Source organism: Heteronotia binoei, chromosome 1, assembly GCF_032191835.1.
Source record: "Heteronotia binoei isolate CCM8104 ecotype False Entrance Well chromosome 1, APGP_CSIRO_Hbin_v1, whole genome shotgun sequence".
Lineage (NCBI taxonomy): Eukaryota > Metazoa > Chordata > Lepidosauria > Squamata > Gekkonidae > Heteronotia > Heteronotia binoei.
This window is the reverse complement of record NC_083223.1, coordinates 257,044,534-257,066,142: the sequence shown is the minus strand read 5'-3', so window position 1 is coordinate 257,066,142 and position 21,609 is coordinate 257,044,534. Positions and strand designations below refer to the sequence as shown.

The 21,609-nt window shown below is 46.9% G+C and overlaps 2 protein-coding genes across 3 annotated transcripts in view; both read left to right on the top strand.

The window, feature by feature from the left end:
• PC (pyruvate carboxylase) overlaps positions 1-21,609 on the top strand; it is a 548,480-nt gene that overhangs the window by 198,231 nt on the left and 328,640 nt on the right. The window lies entirely within an intron of this gene.
• Positions 7,775-21,609, top strand: part of LGALS12 (galectin 12) — a 403,592-nt gene continuing 389,757 nt past the window's right edge. Inside the window, exon 1 of the mRNA XM_060253998.1 lies at positions 7,775-7,778. The gene's annotated coding sequence lies outside the window, so the exon portion shown is untranslated. The remainder of the gene's footprint in view (positions 7,779-21,609) is intronic.

Below are 21,609 nucleotides of genomic sequence, written 5' to 3'. Positions count from 1 at the left end.
AAGTGCTTATGTCCAGAGGTGGAATTCTAGCAGGAGCATATTAGGCCACACACCCCTGATACAGCCAGTCCTCCAAGAACTTACAAAAAAAGAGCCTTGTAAGCTCTTGGAGGATTGGCTACATCAGGGATGTGTGGCCCAATATGCAAAGGAGCTCCTGCTAGAATTCCATCCCTGCTTATGTCACACAAGAATCTCTCTTGCTGGTTTTCTCAGGTCTTTCAAGCTTTCTGCTTTCAGGGAGCCCTTTCCCAAATTGATTTGAATGCCCAGAGACTCCTATATGGAGCCAGCTTCTGCTGTCAGCATGGCTGGGCATCTTCCCTGGCCTGAGGTCATAGAATCATAGAGTTGGAGGGGATCCCCAGGGTCATCTAGTCCAACTGACTGCACAATGCAGGAAAGTCACAAACACCTTCCCCTAAGTTCACAGAATCAGCATTGCTGTCAGATGGCCATCTAGCCTCTGTTTAAAAACCTCCAACGAAGGAGAGCCCACCACCTCCCGAGGAAGCCTGTTCCATTGTTGCCTAGCATTCCTGGCCTTGGCTGCTGCTTCTGGCCCAAAGAGAGATTGCAGACAAGAAGAAGATGATGATATTGGATTTATATCCTGCCTTATACTCTGAATCTCAGAGTCTCAGAGCTGTCACAGCCTCCTTTACCTCCCCCTCCCCTGCACAACCGACACCCTGTGAGGTGGGTGGGGCTGAGAGAACTCTTACAGCAGCTGCCCTTTCCAGGACAACTTCTACGAGAGCTATGGCTGACCCAAGGCCATTCCAACAGCTGCAAGTGGAGGAGCGGGATTCAAACCCGGTTCTCCCAGATAAGAACCACTACACCAAACTGGTTCTCCACTGTGTGTTGGTATGAACACAAGAACTTAAGAGAAGCCATGTTGGATCAGGCCAATGGCCCATCCAGTCCAACACAGTGACCAAAAAACAAGGTGCCATCAGGAGTTCCACCGGTGGGGCCAGGACACTAGAAGCCCTCCCTCTGTTGCACCGCCCCCCCCAAGCACCAAGAATATAGAGCATCACTTGCCCCAGTGTGTGTGTGTGTTCCTACCTGCTCAGTTGCTGACTTGTTCTATCCTGAAGGATGAATGTGAATGGCAAGGAGGAATTGCTGCCAATCACAGAAGGCCTGCTAGAACAGGGTGCCCTGATACCTGCAGCCAGCATTGACTTCTATGTTGCAAAGCATTCTGGGTATGTTTTAGGGTACACTTAAGAAGTGCACCAGCTGCTCCTGGTAGGTCCTGCACATGCCAAGCAGATGCCAGATATTCTCCTGTGACCGCCCATTGCAGAAGAAGATCAGGATTGGTCAGGCAAGCTGTCTTTCAGGAAATCTTGTCCTGCCGTTAACTGATTTTTTTTTCCTCCATCAAAGACCCTCCCCCTTCCAATGACCTTTTGAGGAGCTGCAGGGTTCCCTGGAGTGCAGTTTAAAAAGCAACACACTAGTAAATGTTGACAGAGCCTTGCTTTAGAAGATGGGTCAAATCGCAGCAGTTGAAGACATGGCTTGCATGTGGAAGATCTCAGGGTCATTGCTCAGCATGTCCAGTTAAAAAAAAACTGAGATAAAAAGTCTAGGAAAAACCCTTTACCAACAACTTTTGAAGCTGCTGACAATCATAGAAGGCCATATGTGTCAGAAAAGGATTTTATTGATAGACACAATACTGCAGGTATGACTCTTTGTGTCAGATGTGGCTATAACCCTTTGAGCCAGATCTTTATACACTTTCCCAGGCCATTACCAGCCAGCCAAAATTTTTAGCAGAAAGCCTGTGCATATCAAAGGTAACAGCCAGTTTGGTGTAGTGGTTAAGTGTATGGACTCTTATTTGGGAGAACCGGGTTTGATTCCCCACTCCTCCACCTGCATCTGCTGGAATGGCCTTGGGTCAGCCGTAGCTCTGGCAGAGGTTGTCCTTGAAAGGGCAGCTGCTGTGAGGCCTCTCAGCTCCACCCACCTCACAGGGTGTCTGTTGTGGGGGGAGAAGATATAGGAGATTGTGAGCTGCTCTGAGTCTCTGATTCAGAAAGAAGGGCGGGGTATAAATCTGAAGTCTTCTTCTTCTTCTTCAGTTTTTCACCCAACTCCCCACTGCATGCCCAGCAGGTGCTGAGACAGTCTCTGTGAGGAGATATCATGTCCTTGAAACCCAGACATGAGCTTCCCTGCCAGGGCAGAGTGGATATTTCATGTGTTACAGACAAAAGAAAGAGCAAGCAGGCGAAAGCAACCCTGCCCAACCTCCCACAATGTTCCCATCAGAGTTACATCAGACCACAAGACCTACAGCCTCAGCAAAGACATAGCAAGGCCCTTTGACAATATGGAGCTCAGTGAACCCATAGATCTGATAAGAAAACAAGACAGCTTCATGTGAGTTCAGCGGCAGAGCATCTGTTTTGCATGCAGGAGGTCCTAGATCCAGCTCTTGACACTTTGAGCTGAAGGTGGCCTCTGAGAGCCAGGCTGGGAAAGACCTCAACCTCAGAGAAGAAGAAGAAGTTGTTATTGGATTTATATCCCACCTTCCACTCCGTATCTCAGAGTCTCAGAGCGGCTCACAATCTCCTTTATCTTCCTCCCCCACAACAGACACCCTGTGAGGTGGGTGAGGCTGAGAGGGCTCTCACAGCAGCTGCCCTTTCAAGGACAACCTCTGCCAGAGCTATGGCTGACCCAAGGCCATTCCAGCAGGTGCAAGTGGAGGAGTGGGGAATCCAACCCGGTTCTCCCAGATAAGAGTCCACACACTTAACCACTACACCAAACTGGCTCTACAGCAAAGAGCCATTCTTGATTGGCTAAATGGATCAGCATCATGACTTGGATTGCGTAGGCTAGGCCAATCATGTCAGATCTTAGAAACTAAGCAGGGTCAACCCTGGTTAGTATTTGGGTGAGTGACCACCAAGGAAATCCAGGGTTGCTACAAAGAGGCAGACAATGGCAAACCATCTCTGTTCATCTCTTGCCTTGAAAACCTCAGAATCAGCTGTGATTCAATGGCACTTTCCACCATCAAATGGATGAGTGGCCTGACACAATGCAGGACAGGCTCATATCCAGAGACGAACACATCTTTTGTCTGTATATTCTTCCTGTTAATATTTTTATCCCATCCTTTCTCTGAGAATTTGCCAATTTTGTCCTCACAATGACCTTTTAAGGTCAGCTAGGCCAAGAGAGGCTAATGAGCCCTAGCTCAATAGAGCCAGTTTGGTGTAGTGGTTAAGTCTTACCTGGGAGAACTGGGTTTGATTCCCTGCTCCTCCACTTGCACCTGCTGGAATGGCCTTGGGTCAGCCATAGCTCTGGCAGAGGTTGTCCTTGAAAGCGCAGCTGCTGTGAGAGCGCTCTCAGCCCCACCCACCTCACAGGGTGTCTGTTGTGGGGGAGGAAGATAAAGGAGATTGTGAGCCACTCTGTGTCTCTAATTCAGAGAGAAGGGTGGGGTATAAATCTGCAGTCTTCTTCTTCTCATACAGTGAGCTTCATGCTTGAGCAGGGAGCATCAGAACTCAGCACTCCGTAAGAACATGAGAGAAGCCATGTTGGATCAGGCCAATGGCCCACCCAGTTCAACACTCCATTGTAACGCAGTGGCCAAACCCCAGGTGGCATCAGGAGGTCCACCAGTGGGGCCAGAACTTCTGAAGCCCTCTCACTGTTGCTTCCCCAAACACCAGGAATGCAGAGCATCACTACTATATCTTGTGGCTAATAGCCACTGATTGACTTCTGCCATGTATGTTTATGCAGTCCCCTCTTGAAGCTTGTCTGTGCTTGTAGCCACCAGCACTTCCTGTGGCAGTGAATTCCATGTGTTAATTACTTTTTGGGTGAAGAGGTATGTATGGCTAGCAGGCTCAGAGTACCAAGTGCCAGAAGTCAGGCAAGTCAGAATCATTGATTCCAAAGGCCAGGGTTCTAGAAAATGAGGCCAGGCAGAGTTGATCTACCACACACACTGCATCCATGCCCAACAGCCTCCTTTGTCTGGTTTTTATAGCCATATGCTTAAGGGTCATGCTTGCAGCCAGCTACTCAGCAGTAATTCTGCAGCTGTTCATCTTTGCTAGAAAACAGCTGATGTTGGGCCAGGAGGTGTGCACTTTTTTGTCTCTCCTGTAGTCCTGTTCTTAGCTTTCATCTGCAGTGCTTTAAGGGTGTGGGTTTTACTGGAGGACTGGAGAGACCAACTGAGTTTCACGTGTTGAATCAGGACTGGAGGAAGGCTCTGCACCAGCTGTTGGCTGTGAATCCTGACAAACCTGCAGCTCAGCTTCCTGCTTGCCAGCTTCTGGTGACTCAGAGCTGGCTACACGAACTCCTCTTCTCCTGAGGAATCCTTGCTAACACTAAGTCCTGGCTGACCCACAACAAAGTACTTCCTTTTATCTGTTCTAAGCTTACTGCTCATTAATTTAGCAGCATATCGTGTGCCTTTTTAATTTCAGTTGCACATATGGCTATTAGCCATAGCATATTGATGGAACTCTCCATCTGGGGCAGTGGTGCTCTGTATTCTTGGTGCTTGGGGGGGCAACAGTGGGAGGGCTTCTAGTGTCCTGACCCCACTGATGGACCTCCTGATGGCACCTGGTTTTTTGGCCACTGTGTGACACAGAGTGTTGGACTGGATGGACCATTGACCTGATCTATCATGGCTTCTCTTATGTTCTTAATTTCATTGAGTGCCCACAAGTTCTTGTATTGTGAGAAACAGAGAAAAGTATTTCTTTCTCGACCTTCTCTGTACCATGCATAATTTTGTAAACCTCAGTCATGTCACGCCTTAATTGTCGTTCTTCCGAGCTAAAGAATCCTAACCTCTTTAACCTTTCTTCATAAGGCAGGTGTTCCATCTCCTTAATTGTCTTAGTTGCCCTTTCCTGCACTTTTTCCAGTGCTATAATATCTGTTTTGAGGTACAGTGACCAGAACTGTACACAGTATTCCAAATGAGCTTGCATCATACGGGGGCATTATGATATTGGCTGATTCCTTCTGTTAATTACTTTGAAAGTTAATAATCCCCAGCATAGTGTGTGCCTTTTTTATTGCAGTTGCACATTGAGTTGACATTTTCAGTAAGTTTTCTGCCATGACTTGGACATCTCTCTCCTGGTCAGTCACTGCCAGTTTTAACCTCATCAATCTATGTTTATAGTTAGGATTTTTTGCTTCAGTATGTGCATTACTTTGCAGTTGCTCCATCTGATCCTAGTCTGATATTCTGTCCCATATGCCGTAGTGGTTTGCTCTGATTTATAAGACAGTTCATGTTTTTCTTCTCACCGACTGCTTGAAAACACATGGTGGACTGTGAATTCCACTGGACTCTTGGCTTTGAACTGGAGAATTATGTCAGTAAGCTTATTGTGGTCCTCTTTTAATTAAAATAATCAATCCCCAACATGGCATCTGTGGTTGCCATGGCCCTCACCAGTGTGCTTCCTGGCACCTACTTCTCCCCTCCCCCAAACAAGGAGCCAACACCAGCTGGAGTCCACTTCACTGCAAGAAGAAGAAGAAGAAGAAGATATTGGATTTATATTCCACCCTCCACTCCGAAGAGTCTCAGAGCGGCTCACAATCTCCTTTTCCTTCCTCCCCCACAACAGACACCCTGTGAGGTGGGTGGGGCTGGAGAGGGCTCTCACAGCAGCCGCCCTTTCAAGGACAACCTCTGCCAGAGCTATGGCTGACCCAAGGCCATGCCAGCAGGTGCAAGTGGAGGAGTGGGGAATCAAACCCGGTTCTCCCAGATAAGAGTCCGCACACTTAACCACTACACCATACTGGCTCTCCCAAGAGGGGATACTTCAGAAGAACCCAGGAAACATCACCTTTGTGTCTACAGGCAGCAGCCAGTCAGAAGCACCTGCCTGTATCACAGGGGAATGCTTGGTGTGGAACATCCCAACATTCTGAGAACAAACCCCATGGCAGCCATTTTGCAATTGGTCCCGACTCACCTATCAAAGCCATTCTGCCCATGGCAGCCATGTTGCAGTTGGTCCTGACCCATTCATCACAGCCATTCTGTAACTAAACCTCAATGCAGCCATTTTACATTTGGTCCCAGCTCACTCATCTCAGCCATTCTGTTGTGGTGCCCACTACCTGTCCTTAAAATTTCAAAAGAACCCACAGATTCAATATGAACATATGAAGCTGCCTTATACTGAATTAGACCCTTGGTCCATCAAAGTTAGTATTCTCTACTCAGACTGGCAGCGGCTCTCCAGGGTCTCAGGCTGAGGTTTTTCACACCTACTTCCCTGGACCCTTTTTTTGGAGATGCCAGAGATTGAACCTGGGACCTTCTGCTTACCAAGCAGATGCTCCACCACTGAGCCACTGATATGGTGGCAGACAGTTAATATAAAGGTTTTTTAAATCTCACTTTTCTCCCATTCTGGGTGCTCAAAATAGTTGAGAAGTCCAATATACCTTACTACACAAATTTAAACAAAAAAAATCCAAACTACCTGCATTTTCCCCAGTCAAATATGTAATGTAGGATGCAAGCATTTGCAGTAGCTCTTAAAACAAATGCAACAGTTATTTATTTGATTGTTGTAGATTTTCCAGGCTCTATGGCCTTGGTCTTGGCATAGTAGTACCTGACATTTCACCAGCAGCTTTGGCTGGCATCCTCAGAGGTATGACTCAGAAAGAGTTCTCTCCGTGTCAAAGTGAGAGGAAAGAAAAAGAAATGTTAGGAATTTATATTTACTCAGGAAAGTGGGGTAGGGCTGAGTCGTTATCTTGTAGGAATTTCCCAGGCTGTGACATGTTAATGGAGGAGCTTTCCTGAGGAGGTTCTTTTGTTGAGCCAGTTTGATGTAGTGGTTAAGTGTGCGGACTTGTATTTGGAAGAACTGGGTTTGATTCCCCACTCCTCCACTTACAGCTGCTGGAATGGCCTTGGGTTAGCCATAGCTATCTCAGGAGTTGTCCTTGAAAGGGCAGCTGCTGTGAGAGTCCTCTCAATCCCACCCATCTTACAGGGTGTCTGTTGTGGGGGGAGAAGACATAGGAGATTGTAAGCCGCTCTGAGTCTCTGATTCAGAGAGAAGGGTGGGGTATAAATCTGCAGTCTTCTTCTATATGGAGCTTTCTTGAGGAGGTTCTTTGCATGTGGAATGACTTTTGGAATTCTAATTTTGTCTGTAGTGCTGTTGTAAGCTAGAGCATTTTGTGTTTTTCAGGTCTGGAAACCATGCCCTATTTATTTTTAAACTCTCCTGTTCAAATTGTGTTTATATTTGTGGATTTCAATGGCTTTACTGTGTAATCTTACATTGGTAATTGGATGTGTTGTCCAGCATTACAGTGTCTTGGAATAAGATACTGTGTTCTGTTTAAGTTAGGTTGTGTTCAGCCACTGCTGATTTTTTAGGTTGGCCAAGTCTGCAGTGTCTTTCATGTTCTTTTATTCTTGTCTGGATGCTATGTTGTGTGGTCCTGATGTAAACCTGTCCACAACTGCAGGGTATGTGGTATACTCCTGCAAAAGTAAGGGGGTCTCTTCTGTCTTTTGCTGATCGTAGCATCTGTTGTATTTTTCTGGTGGGCCTGAATATTGTTTGTAGGTTGTGTTTTTTCATATCTGGTCAGTGATTCCTTTGATATATGGCAAAACCACTTTTCCTGTGGGAGACTTTTTCTTCAGTTGATTGTTTTGCCTTTGGTTTAATCGCTCTTCTGATTTCATTCTTGAAATTTGCTTGAAGTGCGTGGTTCAGATGACTTTTGTTCATCGTTGAGAAAGTGCGGTTCATGTGTCTGTCTTGCATGGTCTACTAATGTTTTGATTATGCCTCTGTTTTGCCGAGGGTAGTGATTGGAGTTTTTGTGTAAATAATGATCTGTGTGAGTTGGTTTTCTGTAGACTTTGTAACCTAATTGAAGGTTAGTTTTGTGGATTACCATGATATCTAGAAATGGGAGTTTACCCTCGATTTCTTTTTCCATGGTGAATTATTTGATGTCTATTCCCCCAACCTTCTGTTCATTCAAGGAGCTCAAGCTGGCTGTGGTCCTTTTTGGGAGACAAGCCAACTTGAAATGTTTTAAATTAGTAACTTTGCACCCTGTTTTATTCCACACAGCATCCTTGTGGAACAGATGAGGTTGAACAGGAATGTGAACCCAGGTTTTCCTGGCTTTAGGCTGATATTCTGACCCCTATAACATACTGCCATCTATCTTTGTGGCTAACTGCTTTTAGCAGTGAAATGGGCCTACATGGAGACAAGGGAAGGGTTTCCTTCTATACTTCCCAGATACACAGAAAAACAGGACTCTGTAAATTTAAGCCTAAAGGTGACAAAGGGAAGTGACAAAGGGAAGTGATGAAAAGCCTAAGGGTGACAAAGGGAAGTGATGAAAATGGGCTTCCACGGTGCAAGAGATTGAAGGAAATCGACCTTTGGCTGGTGCTCTGTGCGGGAGAAAGGCGGGATATAAACAAAGGAAATCAATAAATGGTCTTTAGACAAAGGAAAACTGAGTACTGGGGGGAAGTTGTTCTGCTCAAACCCACAAGATTGTGGAGGAGGAGATTTTGAGTCCCAGTTCTGTGCCCCCATCTGTCATTCCTCGCAGGCTTCTGATTTGTGTAAAGTCTGTTGCTCTGCCAGCTTGGGGCGGCTTTCTACCTCTGCCAAGCTTGGCCGCTTGTGCAGAAGTGGCCAATTGTCTTGTTCTTGTCACCGGGTTTTTTGTTTGTTTGTTTCGCGTTGAGCATTTTTACACAGCCTTGCTTTGGCCTTTTTGGTTTTCAGCAAAGAACAGCAAGCATTATCCCAACGATTAGCAATGATTATGTGTCCAGGGCCACCCCTCCCCTCCCCATGGCTGCCTTGTTTGTTGCATTCCGTTCCCATCCTGCTGGTGATTCATCAGGAGAGGTTGAGCACAGCTTTCTAATTGTGAAAGGTTGCTGACCGAATCTGCAAATAGATTAAGCTAGAAGAGTGGAGCCCAGCGGTGTGGTAGGCGCTGAGCTGCTCTCTGTCAATCCATCCAAAGGGCACACCAGTCAACACGTGCCCACATACACACATGCCATTGCACATTTTCTTTCTTCGTTCCTTCCACTAGTTCTACAAAAGAGCCTTGAACTGAGGGCAGGAACAAGCAGCAGACTGGATACAAGGGAGAGGGGAGGCACGAGAGCAAAAATCAACTGGTTGTTTATCAGCTGGTTTTCATCAGCAGCACTTTAGCAGCTTCTACCCTGGTCCACTTTAGAAAATAGTACCCCTGCCCACCATCCTCTGATTTTGACGTATTTATTTCCTTCACTATGTTTCCCTCTAGAATTAAACCCAAACAAATGGTAACCGTATAAACTTAAACCTGCTATTCCAGTTTAGTCCTTGTATCTGTCAAACAAATTTAATGTGCTGTAGACTAATTTGCTGCTCACCCTCTACCTGTACGTATAGACTGGTGACTTTTATTTCAATATACCTGAAGAAGCATGCATGTACACGAAAGCTTATACCCTGAATAAAGATTTGTTGGCCTTAAAGGTGCCACTGAGTTTGAACTTAGTTCTGCTGCTTTAGACAAACATGGCCACCCACCTGAATTTATCAGTATAGATACTTTTAACTTTTTGATAACGTGCCAAAGATCCAGGTGTGTGTGTTTTGAAAAAATTGCTGTACTATTGATGCACAAGGTGTGTTTTCGTGTCTAATCTAAGTGGGAAGGAGAGAAGAAGAAGGAGGAGGAGAAGAAGAAATAATTGGATTTATACCCTGCCCTTCACTACCCAAAGGAGTCTCAGAGTGGTATACAATCTCCTTTCCCTTCCCATCCCCACAACAAACACCCTGTGAGGTAGGTGGGGCTGAGAGAGCTCTCCTAGAACAGCCTCGAGAGAACTTGTGGCTGACCCAAGATCATATCAGCAGCCACTTGTGGAGGGGTGGGGATAAGGGTTCACGCACTTAACCACTACACAAAAGAGGTTCCTTGCCCACAGGACCACAGTCTACTTTGCTGGGGATGGAGAGAGGAAGGGAATGACACAGTGAGAGAAAAAACATAGATGAAACACATGAAATGGCTTTATACTGAATCAGGCCATTGGCCCATCTAGGTCTGAGTTTGCCTGCTCTCTGCAGAGACTGTGGTATGGGAGGAGTTTTCCCAGTACCTGGAATCAATGCTCCCTCTAAGCTGAAGAGTCTTGTGAGCAGAAATTCTACTTTGTGAGCTACTGGCATTAAAGTTGTGAGCATTGTGCTCTGGGGTCATCCTTCCTGAGCTAAGACAAAAATCGGTGAGCTGGAGGCTAAAAATCTGTGAGATAGCTCTCGCTAACTCACTTAGAGGGAACACTGCTTGGGACCCTTTAACCTGCCAGGGATTGAACCAGGAATCTACTGCCTACAAAGCTGGGGCTCTATACTGAACTGGGGCACTCCAGTGACATGAATATGAACAAGATTAGTTTGTTTTGGTTTGAGGTCTAGATGATTTTGCTTCATTTAGACCCCATTTTTCTCCCCCAATGGGGATCCAGAGTGGTTTTCAGCCTTCTTCCCTTCTTTATTTTATCCTCACAACCCTGTTAGGTAGGGCATATTAAGAGAGTGGAACTGGCCCAAGGTCTCCCAGCAAGCTTCCATGGAACAGCAGGGTTTCGAACCTGCCTCACTCAGATCCTAGTCTGTCTCTCTAACTACTGCACTGCACTGGCTCTTGAATGTAGCAAATGTGAGCAAATGTGGCTTCATCTAACAGAGAAAAGGTGGGTTTCGAGGGGGGATCGGAAGGCTGAGAGAAAGGAGAGGTATCAGGTGTCCATTGTCATGGCTTCAGTGCAGCCCCACATTGGGTACTGCGCAGGCCAAACTCCTCCTGCGTAGCACCCAGCAAGAGCCTTGTTTTCCAGCTGTGAATACCAGGTATCCTAAACACTGTGTCCTATTTGCACCCCCCCTCCCAAAAATAAAGATTCTGTACCAAAGTAGCTCAGGCTCTTTTACAAGAACCACAAACAGAATTTGTGTGATTTTTGTGTACATTCAGCCAATGAAGCCTGTGTTGCATAGGCCTACTGCTTGTTTGTTTTTTGCATAGTTCTGCTTCTGCTAGTCATGGGGGGCGGGTTGAGGAAGTCAAAGCCCCCCACCTCAGGACTTGCAGAGATGCTGCTTACCTTCCCTCCCCATCTGAGGTTTCATCTGCTCTTTTCCGACTGCTGTTTAAAATCTTAAGGACTAGAAACTTGCCGCATCCCATCCTGTACCAGCCCTGGCCTTTGTCAGCCATCTCACAGTTGCTGCCCTTGATCCCCCAAGTCGGTTGCTGCCCAGCAGTCTTATAATGGGCAATGCTGCAGCAAGACAGCTGCATTATTGATCCAGCAACTAAGTGCATGCGTAATTAAAGCCAGGTTTAATTTGGATGCTGCTGTTGCTGAAGATTTGCACTTGTCCTTGATTTGAACAAGGAGTAGGCTGCATAAGTGAGTCTCCTTGCTTTACCCTCCAACTGCCTTAAGTGTTTTAGTACCCTACAAGAAATATTAAACGTGTCTCTTCTGCCACCACCAGACGTGATATGCTGCCTTGAGCTTTCTTACCTGGCCACTAAAAGTTTCATGCTTGGCTCTCCCTGCAAAGGTAACCTAGGAAGGTGATTTTAAACTTTGGGAGCTCAATTCTGCAGTATCCTTTATAATAATAAAACCATAGTTGAATTGGCCAAATGAAGCTCTCCCTTTGGCTGATGCCTGTGCTCCATAAACCATTGGCCCATCATGCATCAGTCACCACCCCTGGGTTACCATTGGCTGACTCCCCTGTCCCCTGCCTACTGCAGGCCCAGGAACACTGAGCAAACCACCAAAACAGTCTTACCTCAGAGACAGACGCATCCCTGATGCTTCTCTGTGTCCTCTCCATCAACCGGTCTCAGAAATGGCTGCCTCACAAAGCATTTCCTCAGAGGTCATGGTGGCTGCTTCTTTCCTGTCACTTCCTCCCTCCTTCCTCCCCTCAGCCTAACCCAGGACAGATGAGGATTGCTCAGAGGCTATTGCTAGGCAGTAAAGGGAGAGCCCTCAGCTGAATGTAATGCCAGAGTCTATTCTCCAAAGCAGTTATTTTCGCCAGGGGGAGAGAGATCTGTTGTCTGGAGTTCAGTTGTTATCCCAGGAGATCCTACAGGCTCCACCTGGAGGTTGGCTACACTAGGCCTGGCAGCACCCTCTGGGTGACTAGATGCCACCTGACTGGTTGGGAAATTCCTGGAGATTTGAGGGGTGGAGCCTGGAGAGGGTAGGGTTTGAGGAGGGGTGGGACCTCAGACAGGTACAATGCCATAGACTCCACCCTCCAAATCAGTCATTTCCTCCTGCAGAATCACTGTTGCCAATCTCCAGGTGAGAGCTGGAGATCACTCAGAACTATAACTGCTTTCCAGATGGCAGAGATCAGCTCCCCTTGAGGTGTGTGTGTGGAGGTGAATGCCTTCACTTGGGTGGGCGGGAAGCCAGCGGGAGAGGGGGCAGTTGCCCAGAGCCTCTTTCTAGAGCCCATTGTATTTTTCTTCACAACAGCCCTTATTCCTAGTTGGGAATAAGAATATAGGCATGTGAGAACCCAAATAGCCCGGACTAACCTGATCTCATCAGAACTTGTAAGCTAAGTAAATAAACCACATCCAGTTCTTAAATGGGAGACCACCAAGGAAGACTAGAGTTGCTATGCAGAGGGAAGGCAATGGCAAACCACCTCTGCTCATCTCTTGCCTTGGAACCCCAAGAGGTAGAACTCCATTGGAGTCTCCATGAGTAGGCTGTGACTTGACAGCCCACTTTACCTTAAGAAGAGTCCTGCTGGATTAATCCCAAGGGCTGCCTAGTTCAGCATCCTGTTTCTGACAGTGAAGAAGAAGATATTGGATTTATATCCCGCCCTCCACTCCGAAGAGTCTCAGAGCGGCTCACAATCTCCTTTACCTTCCTCCCCCACAACAGACACCCTGTGAGGTGGGTGGGGCTGAGGACTCTCACAGCAGCTGCCCTTTCAAGGACAGCCTCTGTCAGAGCTATGGCTGACCCGAGGCCATTCCAGCAGCTGCAAGTGGAGGAGTGGGGAATCAAACCCGGTTCTCCCAGATAGGAGTCCGCACACTTAGCCACTACACCAAACTGGCTCTCCACTCTCTCATTTGTCTCCAGTGGGCAGACAAATGCCTCTGGCCTGCACAAGAGAAGGCCTTTTTGACTTCTGCTGCCCCTCAGCTAATACTTAAGAGGCAAGCAGCTTCTGAACTTGCAGGTTCCATTTATATTTCCCAGCGCTTAGCTACCTTGGGGTTTTTAAGTCAAGAGATGTTCAGGGGTGGTTTGCCAGTGCCTGCCTTTGCATAGCATTCGTGGACTTCCTTGATGGTCTCCCATCCAAATACGAACCAGGGCTGACAGTGCTTAGCTTCCAAGATCTAAGATCAGTCCAGCCTGGGCCCTTCAGTTAGACTGCTGTCTCCAGTTAAACACCCAGTTTTCTCTCTTAGCTCAGATGCCTCTAGTTGGTGGTGCTATTTATGCCTCCTGCTGTTTATTCTTGTATGCGGTTGGGAAGATAGCGTGTACGTATCCGTTGGTATGAAAGAGGCTCATTGATTGATTGGTCTAGCTTCACTCTGGAGAAGCCAAGTGTAAGAGAGAGGCTTCTTTTCCTCCACCTCTCGTTCTTGTTCTAAAGGATCTGCAGGGTTACTGTTTTAACATCGGCATATATATAGGGTTGGGATCAGGCACGCCCTGTTCTAAGGGACATAGCTCCTAGGCAAGTTTGACCGAGATTCAAAATATTGGAAAGCAGGGATGGTCTATTTAAGCAGGATTCAAAATAACGCTTGTACAGTCAGAATAATACGAAGCACACATATAGTACCAAACACTGGGAATCCTGCAATAAATACAAATACTGTTAATGCCCATGTACACCTGTTCAGCAGAGCCCCATGGTGCAGAGTGGTAAAGCTGCAGTACTGCAGTCTGAACTCTCTGCTCATGACTTGAGTTCAATCCCAGTGGAAGCTGGGTTCAGGTAGCCAGCTCAAGGTTGACTCAGCCTTCCATCCGTCTGGTAAAATGAATACCCAGCTTGCTGGGGGGAAAGTGTAGAGGACTGGGGAAGGCAATGGCAAACCACCCCATAAAAAGTCTGCCGTGAAAGCGTCCTGATGCGATGTCACCCCAGAGTTGGAAACTACTGGTGCTTGCACAGGGGACTAACTTTACCTTTATACCTGTTTAGTTATATAAACTCAAGAGAAGGTGCAGAAGGTGTTATTACCTATTCGGAATGGAAATTTGGCTTGGGCTGCTAATAGTCTTCTGCACAAAAAAGGAAGTTTGGAGCAGAAGGTCCCAGGTTCAGTCCCCAGCATTTCCAGTTGAAGCCAGTGGTCTGGTTCATTATAAGGCACCTTCTTGTGTGAGTCCCTAAACTTGCTAAGTGGTCTAGTGAGAAAGCGAATGGAAATTCCAGTATAATCCGAGGGAAGAGAGGAAGAGAGGGAGAGAAAGAGAGGGAAAGAGAGATAAATGCAGCTGTAGAACTAAGACTCAGGGTGCATAGCTGAGCAGAAAAATCTCAAGATCTAGTTACTGACCAGGGCTTTTTTGGTAGAAAAAAGCCCTGCTGAATACATTTTTTTTGTGTGGGGGGGGGGAGAGTACCATTGTAGATCTGATACAGGAATGGGGAGATAATAGGAATGAAATGTTTGATTTTCTTGGACTTGGAGAAGGGCAGGAATTCAGGTGAGCTCAGCAGAAAGCCATCTGATTAATTGAGTGTATAAAGGGTAGTATTTTTTCCCCACCATTGAGTCATAACTGGCTTATGGTGACCCCTCCCTAGAGTTTTGAAGGCAAGAGCTATTCAGAGGTGGTTTACCATGACAGGCCTCTTCATAACAACCCTGGACTTCCTTGGTGGTCTCCCATCCAAATACTGGCCTGGACTAACCCTGCTTAGCATCTGAGATGTTATGAGATTGGGCTAGCCTGGACCATCCAGGTTGGGGCATTCTGACTTGGGAAAGTCAGGAAAGTTTCAGGGGCATAGCTGTGTCAGCCTTCAGTAGAAGAACAAGATCTGAGTCCACTCACACCTGAAAGACCAACAAGTTCCAGAGAGCCGGTTTGGTGTAATGGTTAAGTGCGTGGACTCTTAAGAACATAAGAGAAGCCATGTTGGATCAGGCCAATGGCCCATCCAGGCCAACACTCTGTGTCACACAGTGGCCAAAATTTTATATATATATATAAAATATATATAAATATATACCTGCTATATATATAAATTGGCCACTGTGTGACACAAAATGTATATATATATACATACACATACATACATACATACATACATAAACACACACTGTGGCTAATAGCCACTGATGGACCTCTGCTCCATATTTTTATCTAAACCCCTCTTGAAGGTGGCTATGCTTGTGGCCGCCACCTCCTCCTGTGGCAGTGAATTCCACATGTTAATCACCCTTTGGGTGAAGAAGTACTTCCTTTTATCCGTTTTAACTTGTCTGCTCACCAATTTCATCTGGGAGAACTGGAATTGATTCCCCAATCCTCCACATATGCCTGCTGATGGGTCAGCCACAAGCTCAAGAGCAGTTCTGGGAGAGCTCTCTCAGTCCCACCTACCTCACAGGATGTGGGGAAAGGAAGGGAAAGGAGATTTGTAAGCCATTCTGAGACTCCTTTGAGTAGTGAAGGGTGGGGTATAAATCTAATAAGTTTCAACCAACGGGCTGAAATTAAATCAAATGGCTCAACATTAGGAAGAACTTCCTGACCCTTAGAGCGGTTCCTCAGTGGAACAGGCTTCCTTGGGAGATGGTGGGCTGGGCTCTCCTTCCTTGGAGGTTTTTAAACAGAGGCTAGATTGCCACCTTACAGCAATGAAGATCCTGTGAATTTAGGGGGAGGTATTTGTGAGTTTCTTGCATTGTGCAAAGGGTTGGACTAGATGACTCTGAAGGTACCTTCCAACTTTATGATTCTATGATTCTAATCTCTTCTCTTCTTCTTCTAAAACTTGTTAGTCTTTAGGTGCCACTGGACTCGAATCTTGACCAAATTCTTGCTCAAAATAGGGAAAGGAAAGGATAGTGTGTGAGAAGCATTCTTTGTTGCACAACCAGGAATTGAGTGAAGTTAACTGATGTGGTTAAAGCCTAAGATGTTATTGATTAAAGGCTAAAGGCACTGGATCCTCTTTGGTTAAAAAACAATGTGGCCAGGCAGCAGAGCCCTATGCATAAGGGCACCTTGATCTGTTGGATCCCAAATCTGGGATCCTCTTAGCTGCTCTATGCCTTCATTTCTGGATGGTCTCTTCAATTCCGCTGTAGCCTTATGACATAGTTAGGCAATTACTTGCGTAGGAAGATCAGGAGGCTTTACGGCAGAGGAGTCAGAATTCCAGGGGAAGCCGTTATCCAGCTCATCTCGTGCTGCTTTCTCGTTCTCTTCGCTCTTGCCCACTTCTCTTCAGGGCATGCTGGCCCTTTGCCCGATTTTGCAAACTGCCTTTGACAATCTTGTTAAGTGACAGCTAAGCCCCGGCAATTCAGAAGCAAAACACGATTTGCCGGCTTTCTTAAACCACAGAGCCGTTCCTCGTCTTCTGGCAGCGATGATACAGCCCAAATATCCCATGGATCGGCCAGTGCTAATCCTCCCAGCGAGGCTCGCAGGGATTGGCAGAAGTGAGCCGGGCTTTTGGCAGCCTGAAATTACCATGTTTGGGATTCAAGTGATCGGACCCTGGGGAGGAGCCCAGAGTTTTGGGTTTGCGTTTTTTCTCTTGGGCTAAACAGAACCTGTGAGAGGGTGAGAACTAGAGCAAAGATTCTGGGGATATTCTGGGTTCTCTTCCCATCCATGTTGGGGGGTGGGGGGAGAATGTGCTCCTGAGTCATTTCCAAAGGTTTTTTTTTCTTTGTGCACCATAAAAGCTAGAAGTTTGATTTTTAAAAATAAAAAAGATCACAACAGCTGCGGGTTTCTATTTATTTCTGAGATTCTGAGGTTCGGAATTCTGCAGTCTGTTCCGAACTCTGCATCTGTGCAGAATTTTCGTCTTAATTCGGGCTGCTGAAATGATATCATTTGAATGTTTTATGTGAGGAAAGAAACCACTGCTGTGCTCTTTAATATTATTAAGGTGACATGACATGATAGAGGTTTACAAGAGAAGGACTTTTCTCCCTTTCTCATAATACGAGAACTTGTAGACATTCGATGAAATTGCTGAGCAGTCGGGTTAGAACTGATAAAAGGAAGTACTTCTTCACCCAAAGGGTGATTAACACATGGAATTCACTGCCACAGAAGGTGGTGGCTGCTACAAGCATAACCATCTTCAAGAGGGGATTGGATAAGCATATGGAGCAGAGGTCCATCAGTGGCTATTAGCCACAGCGTATCGTTGGAACTCTCTGTCTGAGGCAGTGATGCTCTGTATTCTTGGTGCTTGGGGGGGGGGGACAGGAGGGCTTCTAATGTCCTGGCCCCACTGGTGGACCTCCTGATGGCACTTGGATTTTTTGGCCACTGTGTGACATGGCGTGTTGGACTGCATGGGCCATTGGCCTGATCCAACATGATTTCTCTTATGTACTTACATTTTTCTTATTATTATTAAAGTGATTTTAGAAGATATTCTCTGAGTGCAGCTCTGAACACCAAAGGGTGCAGCACCACCTCCTCGGAGACATGATGCCTGCCTAATGCCTTTATGCGTATGTGCACGAGAAAGCAAGCCTGCATATTCCCGCAGGCTGCGCACAGCTGTCTTTTGTATCCATTCATCCCTGGCAGGGCCTTCGGGAGCTGCCTTTGGAAAGGGGGGGGGGGAGATGCAGAGGACAGTGAATGCGACACAGAAACAATGCAGAGATGGGAGGCTGATAAGGGAAAGTGGCCGGGTGCTGCAGGTTCTGCCTCCACAGCTGATGACTCCGGGAGGGGCTGAGGGCTGCTAGCAAGGGACTCTTTCCAAATTTGGGACCTGAAATTCAGCATGCCTCTGTGTAAAAAAAACATCCCCTCTCCCCCTCTGCCTCAAGGGCTCCTACCCTCTTGCTGTTTCCCTGCTGCTTGCCCGTTTCAGCATCAAAGTTAGATGCTTGTGTTCTGAAGAGGGTCTCCATTTCTTTCTCCCCCAGCCCTGCCCTGCCTGGATCTCTCATCTCCCATAGTGCTTCTTTCACTCCACACAGGCAGCTCCACCGGGGCCCTCTTTTTGTGTCACTTCCTGCCTGTTTCTTGCCTTTGGCTGCAGTGGTCTTGTCCAATGTTCCCTCTAAGCTGCAGTCTTGTGAGCAAAACTTCTACTTTGTGAGCTACTGGCATTAAAGTTGGTAGCTGCTGCATAAATTCTTGTGCTCTGCGACCATTTTCCTGAGACAAAAATGTGTGAGCTGGAGGCTTAAACTGTGTGAGCTAGCTCACACTAACTCAGCTTAGAGGGTACACTGGTCCTGTGCTCCCAGCTGCAAATGGTTCCATTCACATTTTCTAAAAGCTCAGGAGGAGGACGTGAAGGCAGCAGAGAACATAAGAACATTGTTTGCCTCCCACCGGAGAACATTGTTTGCCTCCCACCAGAGAACATAAGAACATAAGAGAAACCATGTTGGACCAGGCCAGTGGCCCATCTAGTTCAACACTCTGTGTCACGAAGGGGCCAAAACCCAGATGCCTTCAGGAGGTCCACTAGCAGGACCCGAAATCCTATCAATATGGAAGATCAGCTGGCCTTTCATTACAAGAGGCCCATTCTCCACGAATTTGTGTGATTTGTTTTAAAGATTAGGTGCCCCCAATGTGTAGTAGGCTTCCATTACCCCAACCCCTAGTAAGGGCCGGGGTGGCAAGCTTGGATTTCTTCATTCCCACCAGACCCCCTATCCCTCGGTAGCTTGGAGCACAAAGGATTGGGTGCCAGTGAAGAGTCCTTTTGGTGTGCTTCCCATCCCCCTTCCTCAACCACTGCTTTAATAGCAATGTTGAAATGACAAGTGAAATTTCACAAAAATCAATGGGCGGATAAATGCTTTAATATACTTTGGTGGGTCGGGGGTGGGGAGGGAGAGCCGGGAGCTTGTTTTTAAGGGGATTGATTTTTCCTTCCCTTCTGTGATCCATGAACTCTGTAATCTGAGCCCTCTTCTTCAGTGGCAGTGCCCCGTGCAGAGCTGGCTGGCTGCCAGTCCCCTTGGTTGCTGCGGGGGGGGGGGGGGAAGGGGGCAGTGCTTCTATTTGCCAGAAACAGGCTGAGGCTGCTTGGAAGGGAGGGTGAGATCAAGCGGTTGAGAAAAAGGTAAAGCTGAGAGACCCGAATTGCCTTTTTTGGTTGAACGCCCCTGCAGGGAGCAGAAAAGGTGATGTTGATGGCAATGTGGGTGAACAAGCCAAGCTGTTCTTCTGACCCAATACTGAACAGGGTCCTGGCCATTCTTTTATCCTCACAACAGACACTTGAGGGAGATTAGAGAGTGAGAAAATGACTGTTCCAAGGTCACCCCAGGGAGCATTGTGGGAGAGTCAGGGATTTGAACCTGAGCCGTATTGATCCTGGTCCAGCACTCTAACTGAGAGCCAGTTTGGTGTAGTGGTGAGGTGCACAGTCTCTTATTTGGGAGAACCAGGTTTGATTCCCCTCTCCTTCACTTGCAGCTGCTGCAATGGTCTTGGGTCAGCCATGGCTCTTGCAGGAGTTGTCCTGGAAAGGGCAATTCCTGGGACTTGCAGGAACTCTCCAGGGGTTGGGGCAGAGAAAGCCCAGTGGCACCAGCAAAGTATAATTCTGAGCATAAGCTTTTGTGTGCATGCACGCTTCTTCAGAATCCAAAGAAGTGTCTTCAGTATCTGAAGGACTGTGCATGCGCACGAAAGCTTATGCTCAGAATTAAACTTTGTCTTAAAGGTGCTACTGGAACCAAATTTTGTTCTATTGCTTCAGAACAACATGGATGACCACCTAACTATAATTTAACTGGGGTGTGTGTGTGTGTTTCTGAATCTGGGACCTTCTGCATGCAAACCAGGTGCTCCATCACTGAGTCCGGATTCCTATCCAGTGACACGTGAAACTGCCTGATATTGAGTTAGACTATCTGTTCATCTAGGCCAAGTATGAGTGACTTGTTGGGGTCATGAGCTAAGCAAGACCTTTCCCCCTGTATTGGCTCTGCAAGGGCCAATAAACTGGAAATGCTAGAAGTTAAGACACCACCCTGCTGGGCAGGAGCAGAGGGATCTTCTCTTGCCTGTGCTGCTCTTCCCACAAAACTCTTCCTCCCCTCTAGGATGAGCAGGTGGCTGCCATTGGCCGGGAATGCCTTTTACCTGGTTTGATTGGTTAGCCGGCTGCGGCCTTTCCTGGGCAGAAAAGATCTGCCCGCTGAGGTCAGGAATAAGTACTTTTCTCCCTTTCTCACAATACAAGAACTCAAGGGCACTCAGTGAAATTGCTGCACAGCCAGGTTAGAACAGATAAAAGGAAGCCCTTCTTCACTCAAAGGGTGATTAACATGTGGAATTCATTGCCGCAGGAGATGGTGGCGGCTGCAAGCATAGACAGCTTCAAGAGGGGATTGGATAAGCATATGGAGCAGAGGTCCATCAGTGGCTATTAGCCGCAAGGTATAGATGGGACTCTCTGTCTGAGGCAGTGATGCTCTGTATTCTTGGTGCTTGGGAGGGCACAGTGGGAGGGCTTCTATTGTCCTGGCCCCACTGATGGACCTCCTGATGGCACCTGGTTTTTTGGCCTCTGTGTGACAGAGTGTTGGACTGTGTGGGCCATTGGCCTGATCCAACATGGCTTCTTTTATGTGTTTATGAGGTGCATGCTGTGGTTACAGCTAAGTTAGAACTCTGCGATGAATTCTATGTGGAGCTGCCCTTGAAGAGTGTTCAGACACTTCAACTAGTGCAGAATGCTGCAGCCAGAATGTTGACTACAGGGGATTATAGGAACCATTTCACTCCAGCGTTGGCCCGTCTACACTGGCTCCCAATCTGTTTCAGAGCACAATTGAAGCTACTGGTGTTGACCTGTAAAGCCCTGTGTGGTTTAGGATGAGCATTCCTGAAGGCCCGCCAACTCCCTTAAAAATGTATCCAAGCACTATGGTCCTGCAAGTCTCTACTTTGGGTGCTCCTGCCTTCTAAGATTAAGCAACCAGGCAACCAGGAGAGGGCCTTCTCAGTCATGGCTCCGGAGATCTCTCCCTAGAGAAACCTGCCTGCCTCTTTCTGTTACCATCTTTCACCACCAAGGAAAGACTATTGTCATTTTGTCTGGCGTTCGCTCAGAGTTTTTAATCGTTTCTATATGTGCGTATTTTTTTTTGTACTATATGCTTATTTTGACTTGATTTTCATTCTTTGAGTGATGGTGCTTTTGTTTGGTTTTAATTGTTTTTTAAAATGTGTTTTTATGATTTCAGTTAATAATCTGATGAGAGTAAAAAGGATATAAATTTTGTAAGAAA